The sequence below is a fragment of the Ursus maritimus genome, unplaced genomic scaffold, assembly GCF_017311325.1.
Source record: "Ursus maritimus isolate PB19 unplaced genomic scaffold, ASM1731132v1 scaffold_20, whole genome shotgun sequence".
Classification (NCBI taxonomy): Eukaryota; Metazoa; Chordata; class Mammalia; order Carnivora; family Ursidae; genus Ursus; species Ursus maritimus.
The window spans coordinates 9,927,498-9,943,192 of NW_024424453.1; positions in this window are offsets into that span (position 1 = coordinate 9,927,498).

Below are 15,695 nucleotides of genomic sequence, written 5' to 3' on the forward strand. Positions count from 1 at the left end.
TGTGGCAGAGGCCACAGGCTCACTGTCTTTTCTTTGCTGGGGGGGGCTTCTCCTTCTTGTCATTCTGATGAAGAGAGGTTGCGGGGTTTCCAGAGCCCAAAATTATTGACTGGGTCCCAGGCCGTGCCTCTTGTTTTATAGGGATCTTAGAGATGTGGGCTTCTTCTTTAAAGATTTTATTTATTTACTTATCTGAGAGAGGGAGACAGACAGTCAGCAAGAACGGAACAGAAGCAGGGGAGTGAGAGAGGAAGAAGCAGGCTCCCAGCGGAGGAGCCCGATGAGGACTCACTTTCCGAACGGGATCACGCCCTAGGCGAACAGGCGCTCAGCCCGACTGCGCCACCAGGCGCCTCGGGTTAGGCTTCTTGATTTTTCCCGCCTGCCTTCTGGGGAGGCCTGCGCGCCGATACCAGGCAACCTGTTTGTAGTTAGGTCTCCGTGTCCCCTGCGAGGGGGGATGGGGATGGGCGCTCTCTGAGCCGGTATTTCCAGGCTTTTGTTCTCTGGCAGCTTCCCTGGCGGCCGGCTATGCCTCTTCTGAGGGTCAGAGCAGCAGCAGCCGAATTTCAGCCTCTGTCGCAGAACAGAGGGATTGCGGCCCGTTCTCCACTGATGATCTGGCCACTTTAACTCTGTTTCTGTTGGTGCTGCTCAACCCTGCAGCGTCCTGGGATGTGCGCCCCACACCCGGCGTCCCAGCCCTCACTTCCAGGGCCGGCGGGTCTCTGTCCTTTGTGTTTCTAACACCGCCAGCCGCCCCGCGCGCTCCGGAGCTCCGGCCTTCAGTCTGGTCGCACGTGCTCCCAGGCTCACGGTCTCAGTCCGCTCTCTTGCAGGTGCCGGTCCACTTGAAGATTTGTAAAGGCATGTTTATAAATGTGGCTTTGCTCAGAAAATTACCGTCTTGAATGTGTGATGGTTACTTTTTGTGTCAACTTGCCTGAGCTATAGTATCCAGTTATTTAATCAAACACTGATTCAAGTGTTGCAGTGAAGGTATTTCGTAGATGTGGTTAATATCTACAATCAGTTGACCTTAAGTAAAGGTTAACCTTGATACTGGGGGTAGGCCTTATCCAATCAGTTGAAAAGCCTAAAGAGCAAAAACTGAGGTTTCCTGTAGAAGCAACTTTGCTTCAAGACTGCAGCATTAAGTTATGCCTGAGTTTCCAGCCTGCCGGACTGCCCTACAAATTTCAGATTTTTCTCATTTCCACTATGTCCTGTCTATAGGAGTGTGTGGCTTTGTATACTGATTCCCATTATTTTCAGGATATTCATCATGCTACATGAGCCAAAAGCCCACCTTACAATAATATTCCTGGGCAGTTAATTTAACTCCCTCTCCCCAGTCTCAGTCTTTCTACTTTGCTATAATGGTGCTCAGACTTACAAAGCATGAAACGTTGTCTCATCTACAGGATCATTTATTTCACTAAAAATAGTAATCCTAATAGTTAGCAACTAGAGACGCATTTGCCTGAGACAAGAAGTGTGCCCTCCATCATATCAAACACTTGAAGAACCAATTTTTATAAAAGCTTAGGTATTTAAAACATTTGAAATACCAAAAGACCCAACAGCTCGAGAGTCAAATTTCTTAAAATTAGTTTCAATCTCATAACCCAAGACTTTAATTCACAGATAAATTATTAGTAAAAATTATACAACCTTGCCAAAGTGACTTATTGATTAAAATTCCTTGTGCCATGATGGTGGAGCATTCCGCTGTAGCTTCACAATTCAAGTTCTCTTATTTTAGAAAAGTTGCTCTATTTTCATGACCCTGCCCTTATAATTATGTTTCACTATGTGCGAAATTATCTTTCGCAAGCACAAGAGACACTCACAAAGTAGAAACAGTATGAGCTATGTTATCTGCAGTTATTTTTATTTTCATTTTTTTATCTTTGTGAACTTTTTCTTCTTTTTTCAAAAAGATTTTATTCATTTATTTGACAGAGAGAGACAGCCAGAGAGAGAGGGAACACAAGGAGAGGGAGTGGGAGAGGAAGAATCAGGCTTCCCAGCAGAGCAGGGAACAAATGCAGGGCTCGATCCCAGGACTCTGGGATCACGCCCTGAGCCGAAGGCAGATGCTTAATGACTGAGCCACCCAGGCGCCCCTATCTTTGTGAATTCTTTGCTTAATTTCCATTTTTAATGGATAAGCTTACTAACCTTAACCACAAAAACAGGATATCAATGATATTGAAGTTATGAATATATAGACTATGAAATCTTAACTTCAATTCATACACAGTTTCAACACAGACTGACTTAAAACCTGGAAAATTTCATTGACTAGAACTTGATAATCAAACAGTCCTACTCATAAAACTTTAAATCCATATATTAATCCCATCAAAAGATGTGCTCCACTCATGAGCTGTCATCTTTAGATTTAAAAAGACAGATGTTATTGCAGACGTTTTAAATCAAGCAAAATTAATATGCACAAGACTTGGTATCCGTTAAGAACTGTGCCTTGAAATCATGATTCAGCCCAGAGTACTTGAAACGGCACCTACAGAATATTGCAAAGCTGATCTGCATGCGTACAATAAATTAATCGAGGAGCTCATATAACATCAACATTTTTAGTTACACATTGAGAATTTAAATTTCTCCTCAATAACATGCCCCAATTAGATACAGCAAGCACTCTTATCAGGATTTCTAGCATCATTTAACAATTTTCAATTTAAAAATCTCTGATTTTCTTTTTTACACTATCAACCTTGCTCAAAACACTTGAAATACCAAAAACATCCAGCCCCTTGAGAAACAAAATGAAGCATAATATATTTGCCTCTTTCATTACTCCATAATATTAGAATTGCCTATTGTAATCTTGATTACGTTTTCAACAATTCTGTTCCTCTTCCCAAACCGTTTTATTAGGAACTGCAAAATTCATTACATTAGCCTTAGTCTTTATTTGTTTGTTTTTAAGATTTTATTTATTTATTTGAGAGAGAGAGATAGCGAGAGAGAGCACAAGCAGGGGGTTGGGGGGTGGAGAGGGAGAAACAGGCTCCCCACTGATCAGGGACCCTGATGCAGGACTGTGATCCTAGGACACAAGGATCATGACCTGATCTGAAGGCAGATACTTAACCAACTGAGCCACCCATAGTCTAATGACTTTAAAAACAACTAAAGTTAATTCACTGCCACTGAAGGCAAACTTGATCTCTAATATTTATGTCACTTATTTTTATTTATTGGGACTACAAATCCGTTAGAGGTGCTATACCAGACATCCACCCCAACCACTCAAATCTCAATAACCCTACAAATAGCTGTCCTACTATAATCAGCAGGAACAGTTATTACTGGTTTCCATTATAAAACCAAGACCTCACTGTACATTTTCTACCCCAAGGCATGTCTGTTTCACTTATCCCTATGTTAGTAATCAACCAATAACCCTTGCCATGGAGCTTACAGCAAATGCTACAGCTGGCCACTATTAATTCACCCAATCCGAAGCAGGATATTAGCCCTATTGTCAATTTGTCCATTTGCACTGTCAATAGAACTTATTATTTTAGTATTTCTTACAGTTTTAGAGTTAGCAGTTGCCTTAATCCTTATAGTCTTCACTCACTTAGGAAATAAATCAAGACTCACCAAATATATGCTTATGATAGAGGAAACCCAAGCCCTTAGCCATTAATAGGAGCAGCATTGATTCTATTACCTATTACTAATCTCAGGATTGACTGTATGACTCTATTTCAACTCATTAGCCCTATTAATACTAGGATTATTAACCAACACATTAACAATATACTGATGATAATGAGACATTGTATAGGAATGTATTTTCCAAGATTATTACAGATCTGTTGTATAAAATGACTTTGATGTGGAAAAATTCTCTTCATTCTGTTGGAAGCACTTTCCTTCGCAGGGTTTTTCTGCATTTTCTCAAGCTTAATGCTTGTGCCAGAAGTTGGCAGATGCTGACCAACAGTAGATATTTATTTACCTACTGCATCCACTAGAAGTGCCATTATTTGATACTTTAATCCTTCCAGCTTCTAGCATTCTTATTACTTGAGCTCACTACTGTCTAACAGCAGAAAATCGCAAACAGGTATTACAACCAGTATTTATCACCATTGCTTAAGGAGTTTACTTTATTACAAGCTTCACGATATTATGAAAGAGATTCACTGCCTCTGACAACATCTATGGTTCAACATTTTCTAGAGGAAGATGTCATGGGTAGCATGTAATCACTGATCTAGCACCCCTTAATCAGATGCTTTCTGCATCAAAGAAAATTCCACTTCACATCGAATCAGTGCTTTGGGTTTAAAGTTGCTGCCTGATACTGACCCTTTGTAGATGTCCTGTGACTATTACTTAATGTATTAACTTATTGATGAAGAGGCTACTTTTCAAGTATTAATAGCATTATTGACTTCAAATCAGCCACTTTTGACATAAATCTAAGAATTGTTTAATATGATCACTAGTAGTTAATAAAGTATTCACTTCTGTATTAGTCATTATCACAATCTCATAACCACAAACACACCAGAAAATCAAGTCCATATCAATCCTGATTTGACCCATTAGGATCCGCTTGCCTACCACTTTCAATAAAATTCTTCATGGGGTCAGTTACATTCTTACTATTTGACTTAGAAATTAGGCCTTTTGACCACTACCTTGGGTTTTCCACGTAATCAACTTACAAACTATGTTACAGCATGTATTCTTATTCCATTATTAGCCAACCCACAAACGAATCAAAGAGGTACTTAAAGGAGTAAAATGAACCTATGCAGGAAGTCTTGCTTTCATTTTTAAGTTCTCTCATCACTGTCTTAACAACCACCATATCAACACCTTATGTTAAACCCTATTTTGAAGTCCTTGGCATGGAGAAAGTACCCTGCAGTAGCAACTTCCCCTCTCCTCTCATGCTCCTATAGTTCTACTCTGGAGAGACTTGTCTCTGGCTGTATATATTTTGATTGCTTGTTTTTTGTGCTGAACAAGTCGGTGAAATCAAGGGAGAGCCTCAGCCCATCATGGGAACAGACAAGAAGGGCATGGGCAGCAGTGGGGTGTCCTGCCTGTACTTTGCCTTCTTCTTAGCGCCCCTCACTTTTCTCCAAGCCTGTTGAATCACCTCCCTCACAGGTTCTTCAACCTGAGGTTAGTCCATCAGCAGCAAGAGCTTACTGTCTTATCTTACTCATTCCTTAGACCTGCTCAAAGAGGTGGAACCTAATTATTGTTGACTCTGCTGCTTTACTGTGCTCGATGCACACTGTTTAGTGACACTTAGAAATCAAAACCTTCTTCGAGCTCTCAATCAAGTGGACCAACACAAATCTATCCGGTTCATTTTACATACAAATATACCAGATATCAAATAGGACTTCCATCCTTTTGGATCCTAATATCACAGAGTGAGATAACTTCACAGAGAACTATAAGAACACTTCAGTACAAGAGGCGATTGTAGGTCACTGGCACTTTGGGGCACCAAGGACCCAGGATCATTCAGGCACACCCTCACTTTCTCAGCTCTTCTTTTCTCATTTTGCATATAACCAAAAGACAACAGAATTAGGCATTTCCTTTTGCAGATAGGCTCTCATCTAGAAAGCCAGTTGGGGTTTGACAAGGCAGCGTGGATCCAGGTTGAGCACCTGGCCCCTCCTCTCTGCCTCTTTGGGTCTGCCATTTTAATTGACTCACTATCATCTTCCTCCAGCCTCCTCTCAGGGTAGGATCGGGTAGGAGCTGATGTCAGTTGTGTACCTTAGCACGGACTGAAGTCCTTGGTTACCTGTTGTTTTCTAAGGACAAAAGGCTTGGTCTCAGTTGGGAATCTCATAACTTGGTAGTGTATGTTAGCGGAGGAGGGTTGGTTTGGCCGGGCTCATTATGTCCCTAAGCCCCCTAAAGTGGCAGTTCTCTTTGTGCTGTCCTTGGATCATCAGTATCTGCATAAGCTGGGAATTTCTTAGAAATGCTCACATCTTGCTCACACCAGATCTACTGACTCAGGAATTTGGGAAAGTGAGGGGGAGAGGCAGCGATGTAGACTCACCCTAGAATTTGAGAACCACTGTCCCAGGAGTCACTACTCTAGGCCCATACAGCAAGGGAGGCCCAGTTGTTGTGGAAGCATCTATTGTGTGAAGTTATTATGTGTGGAAAATTTGTTGTAATCATGTGAGCAAAGCATTGGGCCAGTCCTAGGGATTAATATTTGTGATTATGGGAGACCCTGGGATTAATTTTTGTGATGAATATTACTCTGTAATGGGATTTTATGCATCCAAGAGAATATGATTTGCTAATGGAATTAAGAGCACAAGCCAGGGAAATGCTCCTCTATTTGTGAGCCGGAATTTGCATTCAAACAATGAATAGGCTAATTACAGCTCTGATCCGTTCAAGCGCAAGGCTTTCTTATTTCCTTTCCAAAGTGTTATCTTTTGTCCTTGGAAGAAATGAAACTGTATTTCTTTTAAAATGCTCTCAGACCCACCAGACCAATATTGGTCCTCAGCTAAGGAAAACGTGTAGGATTTTATCATTTTGAAAACCCTCAAATCTAGCACCAGAGAACAGAAACCATTAACAATGAGGAAAGGAAAGAAACAGAAGCTCATGGTATGAAAGGTGTAATTTGGGAAGAATGTCAACCTAAAAACCAGTTCAAGGGGCAAAGTGTTTATTTAGAAACAAAGCATTGTAACTCAGGGTATACAAATTTAGGTAGAAACCCAAATAATGTCCTGATTACAGGGGATGAAGACAGGGTTTTTATGGGGAAAAAAAAGAGATTAGGTTAAGTTATTTTTAGGAAGAGATCATTAGGGCCAATGAGCAGGGCTAGATTTGTACTTTGTGATTGGTCAGGCAAAGTGGTCACTAGGCAAAAGTTCCCTTCTACCAGTCTTTTCAAACAACATTTTCTCATTCTTGCTGACTTCTTGGAATGTTGATGGCTTGGCCCAGCTCAAAGGTTTGGAAAATAAGATGTGCAAGACATTTCAAAAAATGACTGCTCTGGCTCTATTTTTAAGTTATTTCACTTTGTCACTTTCCACATTTCCCCCTTTTGATCAAGAACTTAATCTGAAAGCATTGTTGAGTAACCACTAGAGTTGAGTTTTCTTATGTTTTTGGTATTTAGTTCCATCATAGCCAAGGAGACTCATTATTTCCTGGATTATATTATGTTATAACCAGGAAGTCTCGTTCCTGGTGTTTCTTGTCCTGGGTTGGAGGGAACATGGCTTCTTTAGCAGCCCTTAGGCCACATTTGAGCAAGGGAATCAAAACAGAGGAAGGCTTGTTACCAAGTTTTATAAAATAAACAAAATTTGGTAAAGTGTTTTTAACGGGCCAAATAGATATTGGACATCAGTTCAAAACGTTGGGCTACCATTATTTGTGTGCAGTTTCATAGCACTCTGATGAACAACAGAAGCAGAGTCTTACAATAGTAACAATTCGAGAGTCACATGTAAGACAAAAATTCCAAGCTGTATAATAGGTGTAAACCATGAGGCTCTCTCTGCGGGTGGTCAACTAAACAGGTCAAATGACCGAGAGCTTTCTATTTTTTTTTTAAAGATTTTATTTATTTATTTGAGAGAGGGAGCATGTGAGGGGAGGAGTGGGGGAAGGGGGAGCACACGCCGTGCTGAACTGAGAGCCTGACATGAGGCTTGATCCCAGGACCCCGAGATCATGACCCAAGCCGAAACCAAGAGTTGGACACTTAACCAACTGAGCCACCCAGGTGCCCCAAGACCAAGAGCTTTCTAGAGGTACCAGTGGGCTCATTCTCTGATTTTGTGCAATTGTGTTTCATTCAATCCTGAAGAACTTACCCAAGTACAACAGGTAGTATTAGCAATAGAGCAGATGCCACCTTGCTCTGCTAAGAAATAAACACGAGCAATTCTGTTATGCAAAACAACTCAAGCACGAGAATTCGAAGATTGTTTTGGGGCATCTATTGCCTTAGCAGTAGATTCAGAAATATCCTCTAAAGTTTTACATAAATTTATGATCATGTATTCCTTTGCACCAGCACCCCACCATGGAAATAAGATTCCCCAAAATCTTATTCCTTTAGTGTCAGAGACACCTTCTGGCAATTCTCATTTTAATGTGTGATATTGAGTAATGGGGGATGTCCGAGTCTGAGTCTCTAATCAGTTAGTGAAGTGGGTGTGAACAATAAGCCAGCTACCTAATAACCTCCAAGTCGATAAAGATTTAAGCAATGTGTTCCCCATAAATCTTTCTGCCTCTACAAGTAAAAATAAATCTGAATGGGGCAGACTCTATGAAGTTATCATACTGATATTGATTGAGCCAAGGATTTGAAGGATGCAAGCAGTTAAGAAGGTTACCTGCAGGTGGAGTAAAATTACACTGACATATAGAAGTAAGGGCTGCAGAAGAAAAACTGTTGAAACCTGGGATGCCTGGAAAGCGCAATGTTTCATTTTTACAAATGTTACCTCTAAAATCTTTGGAGGGTCTATTGGCCAGGCAAGTTCTAGAAGGAATCCAGGTAGACTTTACACAATAACAAGTTTAATAGTAGACTTAGCACAAGGAACTGGGGGAGGAATGGTGGAGAGATTGGTAATAAAATGTACTAATAGATCTCTAGATTTATGTATAGAGTGAGGCTTTTGATGGCAAACCCTGTTGATTTGTCAGGCCAGCTGGGAGCAGCAGCTTTCTTTAAATGGGAAACATGGAATCTAGGAATCAGTACCATTGAGCTTTGCAGCACAAAGTTTAGGTAAGAGTACTGATATGGTCCTTTCCATCTTGGGTGTAAGGAATTCTTTTGGAAATGACACTTTCAATAAGCAAAATTGCCTGGTCGTAAGTTGTGGTGTTTTCTTTCTTTGCCTCCTGGGAGCACACCGAAAAGATCGCCTGATTTTTGTGCATGACCTTAATTAATCCCTTAAAAAAGTAGAGAATATCTTCTTTAATTAGTTGAGCACTAAATGTAAGCAGGGCCAGATGCAAAGTTCTCCCTGTTACACTCTTGCAGCGAGAGAGCTTATGTTTTCTGAAAGGAGTAGCTCTTAAATTCAATAGGACCAGAGAAAATGCTGTAGGCCAGGTCAATTTAAATGTTTCCATAAATTTAGCCGATTTTGTTTTAATGCTACCATTTGTTCTTTCCACCAGTCCACAGGACTGAGGGTGGTAGGCATAATGGAAATGTTGTAATATAGGCCAAATAGAGCATATTTGCTTCATGGTGTGGCCAGTAAAGTCTGTTTCAAGGTCACCATGTAATTCCAAGGGTATGCCCCAAGCAGGTATGATCTTTTCTAACAATAATTTTGCAACAGTTAAAGCAGTGGCATGCCAGCAAGGAAATGCCTCAACCCAGTGAGAAAATATACAGATCATGACACGGACATACTCATCAACTTGAGAAGGAGAGAGCTGGATAAAATCTATTTGCCGAACCTCAAAAGGCCCACTAAATAATGGCCCACTAACAAAATGGCCAGCAGCTGTCTAAATCATTTTCCTTGGGTTAAATTTTAGACAAACAGGTGAACTGTACTTCTTAGCGGCCTTAGGGACACTTCCTCACCAGTTTTGCTTCATAAAGCTCGTAAGTTTGTCAGTTGCCCAGTGAGTCATTTAGTGGGTCATTTCAAGTAGGAATTTTTTTTCATAAATTCTGGTAGCACTAGTTTATTGTTTGGACCACACCATAAATTTGTTGATGAACTGAAAATACAACCCTTGTTGGTCGGATAAAGTTTTCTCTGTGGGAAGCCCTGGCTCAGACACCCTTAACAATGAGATTCAAATCTTCTTTTGGAAAAGAATCAATATTTGCTATAAGGGCCTTGGTTTCTGTGGAACTTAAGGCAGCTGTTTTTGCTGCTTGATCAGCTGGGTTATTTCCTTGAGCCTCATCCAATTCTAATTTTGAATAGCCAGGGAACTTGATGATGGCCAGGGTGGAGGGATGAATCTCACAATTCATTGACAAAAACTCCATTTTTAATTTGATAGCTTTTGGAGGTTAAAAATCCTCTTTGTTTCCAAAGCATACCAAAATCATGAATAACCCCAAAGGTGTAGTGATCATCTGTGAAAATATTTGCAGTTCTATCTTTGGCTAAGCTACAAGCTCTAGTTAAAGCATGAAGTTCTGCCCGTTGTGCAGATGTAGCCATTGGGACAGGAGCGCCTTCAATTATTTCAAAGGTGGTAATAGTGTACCCAGCACAGTATTTCCCTCCATCATTGCTTATATAGGAACCATCAGTAGACCATGAGCATTTGTTTGGTATTCATAATGGGAGTTTGCTGTTAAGTCAGTTCTAGGTGTCAGTAGTTGGTCAGTCAAGGTTAAAGAATTGTGGGGTGTCTTGTCAACAGGTAAAGGGGGGAAAGTTGCCAGGTTAAGACGAGTGAATTACTCAGCCATCAGAAAGAATGATTACCCAGCATTTGAATCAACATGGATGGAACTGGAGGAGATTATGCTAAGTGAAATAAGTCAAGCATAGAAAGACAATTATCACATGGTTTCACCTATTTGTGGAACTGAAGGAATAGCAGGGAGATCTTTAGAAGGAATGGAAAAATGAAGGGGGGAAAACGGGGGGGGGGGAGATAAACCATGAAAGACTATGGAGTCCGGGAAACAAACTGAGGGTTTTAGAAGGGAGGGTGGTGGGGGTATGGGCTAGCCCAGTGAAGGGTATTAAGGAAGGCACATATTGCATGGAGCACTGGGTGTTATATGCAAACAATGAATCATCAACTACATCAAAAGCTAATGATGTACTGTATGGTGACTAACATACCATAATTTTAAAAAGGGGGAAAAAAAGACTGGAGTGAGAAAGAGTAATGTAGGGAAAAGTTAGCAGAGGCAAGCTGGCTTGCAGAACAATGCTGAGTGTGATGGGAATTTAATAAAGCTTCCATGGCATGAAGAACATAATGGTGAGGGGAGAGCCCATGACTATCTCTTCTGTTGACATATAAGAGCTGCTGTAGCTGAAAATAGCTCTCATACAAAAAGAAAGTCCTTTGGCTACTGAGTCTAATTGCTGGTTATAACAGGCAAGAGGTCTGTGTTGACCTCTGTGTTTTAGGTAAGGACTCCCAAGGCATTCCTCTCTTTCTCAAGTATAAAAAAGAAAAAGGGAAGCTGATAATTAGGGTGCCCCCATGCAGGAGGGCTGAGGAGTCCTTCTTTCAGTTGATGGAAAGCCATGTGAGCATTTTCTTCCCATTCTATGGGATTGAGTCTGTCATATTTTGGTAAGAAATAAAAGAGTTTGGGTTATCAGGGAAAAACTAGACATACAATTCCTGAAATATCCTGCAAGACCTAAAATACCTTGAATTTTTCTCTTGATTTGTGGCTGTGTTAGTTTAGGATACCCTGGAGTCTAGTCTGTTAGGGTCCTAGAGGAATCATTGGTCTGAGATTCAATGTCCCAAATATTTAACTTGAGTCTGGATAAATTGAAGTTTTTCTTTGGAGACTTTGTGGCCTTTAGCTGTTAACAGAGGTAGATACTATTCTGCTCACTTGCTTCTTCAGAAGGGAGCAAAGGAGAAGATCACCAACACACTATAAAAGGGTTGATTTTTGTGGGAAGTAACTTCTGCCAAATTTGCTTTTGAGATTTGTGGCAAATAGGACGGGCTCTCTGTGTAGCCTTGTGCCATGACAGTCCAAGTGAAAGACATTTTCCAAGTGAAGGCAAATAACAATTGGCTTTAGGGATCCATACAGAATACTAAAGAAGACACTGCAGAGATCAGTTATAGTGAAGGACTCACTCTTGGTGGGAACAGAGTTGAAGAGTGTGAGGGTTAGTGACAACTGGGTGTCAGGGAATGACAGTGTTGTTGATGACTCTGTGGTCCTGGACAAACCTCCACCCTTGTCCATGGGTTTCTTTATAGGAAGGAGGGGTGAATTACAGGGGTTGGTACAGGAATATATTCCTCTGTAATTGGTTTAGTTGCTGCAGTAGCTTCCGAGTTTAAAGGATATTGCTTGATATTAGGAAGGGGTTTGCTTGGATCAACCTGAATCTTTATTGAGGAAGGCGAATGGATCCACCTGATAATCTGTTGTGGATTTTACCAAAATTCTTCAGGGACTTTATCTAAGACAGCTAAGCTCTCGATGTCCTTATTAGCCGATTTAAGGGAAAAGACTGTTGAGGTATTAAAGTGTCTCCAATGCTGCTCGTCCAAACAGGGGCTGAATCAATTTCAAGAATTATTTCTCCCTTTTGGGAAAAGGAGATGGCAGTGTGATCTTTGTCTAAGAAGTCTCTTCCAAGTAGATTAACAGGAGCTGAATGGACTAGCAAAGGGAAGGGCTCTGCGGAAAGGGCCTAAATGAAAAGGGAAGGGATGAGACTTACAGGCTGCTAAGGGTTTATTACAAATTCCCACCATTTGAATTTTTTCTGTACTCCAAGGAACAGATTGTTAGAGGTTGGTGGGATTGGGCACAGAAAGAGTTGCTCTGGTATCATTTAAAATGGTAAGAATCCCATTTCTGGTCATTGATGAAGTTTCACCTGGATGATTAAGAGGCAAAATTGGAAACAAACAAACAAACAAACAAACAAACAAACAAACAAACCACCTTGTGTTTTCTCAGAGAAGCCTCAGTTCATTAGTGGGGCTGAGGGTTCCATGTTGGTGGATTATGTCAGGTGTTTCAGTTTAAGGCAGTCCTGAAACGGCTCTGATGTTTTATAAAAATGTTTTGAATTCCTTGGCCTCTCACGGCTGCTGGGGTTGGAAACTGAGGATTTTAGTTGACTTTCTTTCGTAACATCCTCCAGGACTCTGGCTGGTTGACTGGCTAGATGACTACAGCAGGTGTAGACATGGTCTCTCACGCCATCCTAGTTCTCTTTCCTAGGAAAAGCTGTTCACAGCCAAGGCCATTTACAAACATGGAATTGAAGGCCACCCAGATGGAATCTACATCTAAGGGAAGGCCTGAGATTTCCTTAAAAACAATTTGACGCATGTTATAGTAGTCATGAACTGCTTCCTCAGGCTGAGTACATGACCGGGTTTTATTCCGATCAGTGGCCTTAGGGAAGGCATGGGGAATGGCTTCATGTGAATCTTTAGCAACCTGCCCTCAGGTTCCCTGTCCTATGGTAAGATCCACTGGAGATTGTCTGATGGCAGTTCCATCCAGCCTTTGACATCCAATGTTGGGTGTGGCCCTCTCTGACTAGTAGATGGAGTAAGTGATAGAGATTGGAGAAATCAGTCTGGTGGGTTTGGATGACAATATTAAATTCATCAGCAAACTGATGAGGGTCTTTAGAGACCTGTGGAAACTCCTTAGCAATTGCTCTCAATTCAGCCTTTGTCTGGGGAGTGGATGAAATGTTCTGGAATATACCCTCTGAGCTAGGTCTAATCTCAAAAGGGTGCACTGGAACAGGATAGTGGGAAGAGGATAAAACAGAAGGGTCATGAGGAGCCTTAGGATCTTGGGGTAAAAAGGATGTTCGGCCAGAGAGGGGTAAAGAGGAGCAGAGAGGTAGAGGAAGAGCAACCTGAGGCAGCAGGCGGAGACCGAAGAGGATTTATAAGGCCTTATGGGTATTTTCTAATTGAGAATTCTCCCTTAACTTGGAAATTGTATTCCGAAGGGAGGTAATTTTTCTTGAGTTCATTTTGAAGCTTCCAAATACCAATTTAAATCAGCAGCCTATTCAATTCGTTTGGTTCTAAATCCAAGATTCTCAAGTCTAATCTGAATAAAGAGAAGTTTTGGGAGTTCAAAAGAGCCCTGAAGTGACCACTGTAATTGTAAATAGTCTTTGGTATTATTTTCTGCCGGGATAGAAATTTATAAGAGGAAGGACCATGGTTCTTAAACATAAAGGAAGCTGGAGTCTCTGAGGGAGGAACCCCTCAAGGAGACTTCAGAAAAGGGAGTCCCGTCATGTAGAAAAGCCCACAAACAAAAGGTAGAATACTCGCCAAGCAGGGAAAACCCTGGATCAGCAATGGGCATGAACTGGCACACAGGGACGACTGTCCTCAGGGCAACCACTCCCTGATCCCAAAGAAGGGCAATGACCTCAATGAAAAAAGGCAGGTCAGAGGAGGTGGAGGTTTGGGGAAGTGGTGAGCACAAAGGGCTCATGGGGGTCCCACACCCAATTCCAGGGGATGCCAGTTCATGAACATGGGGTCCTTTCAGGTCCCATTTCTGACACCAGGAATGTCAACCTCAAAACAGGAGACGAGTTAAAGAGGCAAAGTGTTTATTTGGGATCAAAGAATGACAACTTGGGGTAGACAGATTAAGTAGAAACCCAAATAGTGTTCTGTTTATAAGAGGTAGACTTGGGGTTTTTATGGGAAAGAAAAAGGAAGACTAGGTAAACTGTTTTTAAGAAGAGTTTGTTGGTGCTGGCAAGCAGGGCTAGATTTGTACTTCATCGGTTGGTCAGGCAAAGTGGTCACTAGACACAAGTTCAATTTTATCAGTCTTCTCAGTCAGAATATTCTTATTCTTGCTGACTTCTTGGAAAGTTGGTAGTTTGGCCCAGTTCAAAGATTCAGAAAACGGGATATGCAAGGCAGGTCCTCTGAAATGGCGGCTCCGGCCCCATTTTAAAATATTCTACTTATGTCATTTTCCACAAGCCATTGGCTTGCTCTGACCTGGCACTTCCGTTCCTATCTCTGAATTAGTTTGGGGCACACATGTACACTTTGCTAAAGGTTCAGAACAGGGAACCACAACCTCAAAGCAAGATGGCTTCCTGCACGGTGGTTGATGAGCTGCCCAGTGGGATGCTTTGCAGTGGATGTGACCCAGTATCTTTCAGGATCTGAAAGGAGGATTTTCCTCTAAAAATCCCTGAACGCTATAGCCAATCTGAGCGCTCAGCTTTCTGCGACCATGCTCCTTGCTCACACTGGCCTCCCTTCTGTCCTCAAATGTGCCAACGTTCCTCCATACACAGGGCTTCCTAACATGCTGTTCCCTCTGCTTCCAATGCTTTTCGGCTTCTTCATTTGGCTGGACCCAGTCCATCCTTCATGGGCTTAAACATCCTTTCTCTAGATGCCCTCTGCCTCCGTCTGGGTATCTTCCTTTGTTTTTCATTCTTCTGGTGCCCTGTATTTTTCCTTTGAAAACATTGTGTAGGGGAGGAAGAATTTTCCTCAGCCCTCTCAGAGTTCCTGGCTGGGCCTGAAAATTAAATGGACAAAGACAGATTAACAGGAGAAAAGCATGTGCAGTATTTAAGTTTTATGTGACATAGGAAACTTCATAAGGAAAGGAAATGAAAAGGTAAACCCTGAGTGTTTTTTGCTAGGTTTGATGATCTAGTGGAAGGTCATGGAAAGATGTGATAGAATAGGACAAAGGAGAGCTAAGTGTAATACACCGGGGGAAACTTACCAGAAACTATTCAGATTTCTCTCTGTCTTTGGAGATAGATAAAGATGCTCCTTTCCTCTCACATGAGGGTTTTATAGCTGGCTTCAGGGAAAAGTCAGAAAGTCTTTTCTGAATATGCCATTTCTCAAATTCCTTCAATTTAAAATATTCAACATGCCAGGATAGCATATTTTGAAATAGCACGTCCTGAGCCCTGTCACTTATCACAATTCAA